At 42.5% G+C, this 2765-nt stretch overlaps 1 pseudogene; it reads left to right on the plus strand.

Annotated features, from left to right (window-relative positions):
* The first annotated feature begins 2059 nt into the window (after positions 1-2059).
* On the plus strand, positions 2060-2177 carry LOC126459160 (5S ribosomal RNA; annotated as a pseudogene).
* Positions 2178-2765: the final 588 nt, after the last annotated feature.

Here is a 2765-nt window from a genome sequence, read left to right on the forward strand (position 1 = left end):
GTTTGCTTTTTGTTTTGCTTACGTTCTGGGTACGCGCCGCTTACCTGGCGTCCATTCATTACGTTCCACTGATTTGCAAGTAACTTTTGCGTAACACTATCAGACAAGTAGTTAACACATGTATACTAGCAAAACTGTGTTCTGTACTTTTGCATATTCATAGCCCTCTGCAGAGTGGAATACCTGTCGACACAAATCGAGAGACATAGCTGTGATATCTGGAAATGTGATCGTTTGGAATTTCCTGCGGCGTATATTGTACCCACTGAAATTAAACGAAAAATGCGATTGATATTTTCCCACGTATAGATATATAGTACATTTTCATGACTACTCTGCGAACACGTTCTATCGTGTTCCGTAGAGGATTCGTAGAGTAGCTTTCAGTCTTTTCCCCAAGCACATCCGATAAGGTAGACCTAAATCTTTTTGTATGAGCTCTCTTTTGTCTCATTTTATTACGATGGCACTTTCTTCCTACGTAGGTGGGAGTCAACTAAATATTTTGCCTTTCGGAAGGGAAAGTTGGTTATTTTAATTTTATAAACAGTTCTCGCGACAGCGGAAACCATCTTTTTTTATGATTCCCAACCGCACTTCTCCTTTACTATATCCGTGACGCGCTCCCCGAATTTCTAGGCAATGCAAAACGAGCTGCCCTTCTTGGGATTGTCTAGATGTCATCCTTGAATTCGATCTTGTAAGGAACCCGTTCTGCCCAGCAATACTCCAGCACAGGATAGACAAGCTCAGTGTAGGCATTTTCTTAAGTAGACGTGTTGCATCTTGTATTTGTTCAGCCAATAAAATACAACCTTCGATTCACTTTGCCCACAATACATTCTACATGATCATTTCAATGGAAGTTCTTAGTAATTGTAATCTCTAGGTATTTAGTTGAATCGACACTCTTTAAATTTTATGATTTATTGTGTAACTGAAATTTAACGAAAGTTTTTAGTACTTTTGTAGCGGACTTCCAACGTTGTATTGTTTAGGTTCAGTTACCACTTTTCACACCATTCAGGTATCTTGTCTCAGTCAGATCGAAATTTGATTTTGATCTTCTCGTGACTTTACTGGACGGCAAACAACAGTATCATCTGCAGACTAGGACGGCTCCCGAAATTGTCCCCAAGTCGTTTGTTTACATCAATGGCGGCGCACGGCTGATAACACTTCACTCATATTACTTTTGTTTCAGCAGAGCTCAAGTCAGTCAATACGAAGTGTGACGTTTCTGCTAGGACGCTACGAATTCAGTCACGCAACTGAGACGATACTTCATTTGTCCGCAGTTTGATTAGAAGGCGCTTGTGAAGAACAGTGTCAAAATTCTGGAATTATAAAAATATGGAATCAACTTGAGATCCCTTGTCGATAGCGTACATTACATCGTGTGGAAAAAGACACAGTAGTGTTTCACGTGAATTATGTGTTCTGACAGTGTGTTGGCTGCGTGTCAGAAGATGGTTTTCTTCGAGATATTTCAGGCAGTTGAAACACAGCATGTAGGTTCCAAATTCCTACTACACAACGGTGTCAAATATTTGGGGGCTAATTCGTCGGAGTACTTCAACCTCCTTTTTTGTGTACAGGTGTGATCTGCACAACTTAACAGTTATTTGGTATGCATCTCTCGTCGAGCGTGCGGTTGTGTGTGACTGCTAAAAATGGAGATATTTCATCAGCATAGTCCCAAAGTAATGTAACTGGATTACAATATGGACTTGAAGACTTCCACCTATTAAGTAACTGAAGCTGCTTCGCTACGTTGAGGGTACTGACAACTCCTCTAGATTAGAATTGCAGAATATTTACTGCGCCTTCTTTGTTGAATGAATATTGGAAAACGGTTTTCAGTAACTGTACTTTACTGGCACTGTCATCGGTCATATTAGCACTGCTATGGCGTAGCGAAGGCATGTGTTCTATCTTGTCGCTGGTATAACTTATTCACGACCATAATCTCTTTGGATTTACTTGTAGATTTCGAGACGGAATTTCGTTGTGGAAAGCGTTAATTGCACCTCATATTAAAGTTCCTGCTAGGTTCCGAGGCAACGGCCTTGCCGCAGTGGGTACACCAGTTCCCGTCCGATCACCGAAGGTAAGCGTTGTCGGGCGTGGCAGGCACTTGGATGGGTGACCATCTGGGCCACCATGCATTGTTGCCATTTTTCGCGGTGCACTCAGGCTCGTGATGCCAATTGAGGAGCTACTCGACCGACTAGTAGCGGCCCCGGTCAAAGAAAACCATCATAACGACCGGGAGAGCGGTGTGCTGACCACACGCCCCTTCTATCCGCATCCTCAGCTGAGGACGACACGGCGGTCGGATGGAACCGATGGGCCACTTGTGACTGAGTGCTATGTTTCGAGCTTCTATAGAACAGCGCCAATCCCAGAAAATTTACATTCTTTTAAACGTGACATGTTTTATTGTTGGTTCTGCAATAAATTCATTGCCTTTTTTGTATTACATAGGGAATCAGTTACGCCTTCTATTAATTTACGTTGTATAAAATTCTCAGTTGGCATCATTTTCTCTTTAAATTTAAGCCACATCTAGTCGACGCTTACGTATAAGGAGCGATCAACATGTTTTCGTTTGAGGACGTGACTGCAGAGTATATGCAACGTTGGACGACTCCGATGCGGGTATATAAACATCAGGGCGCGAACGTGGGATTACTGTGTCATCTGTGTCTTCCCGGCATACGTCCGGCAAATGCGGATACGTGAACTATGGCCACTTATTAACA

Source organism: Schistocerca serialis, chromosome 2 (assembly GCF_023864345.2).
Source record: "Schistocerca serialis cubense isolate TAMUIC-IGC-003099 chromosome 2, iqSchSeri2.2, whole genome shotgun sequence".
In the NCBI taxonomy this organism is placed as follows: Eukaryota; Metazoa; Arthropoda; class Insecta; order Orthoptera; family Acrididae; genus Schistocerca; species Schistocerca serialis.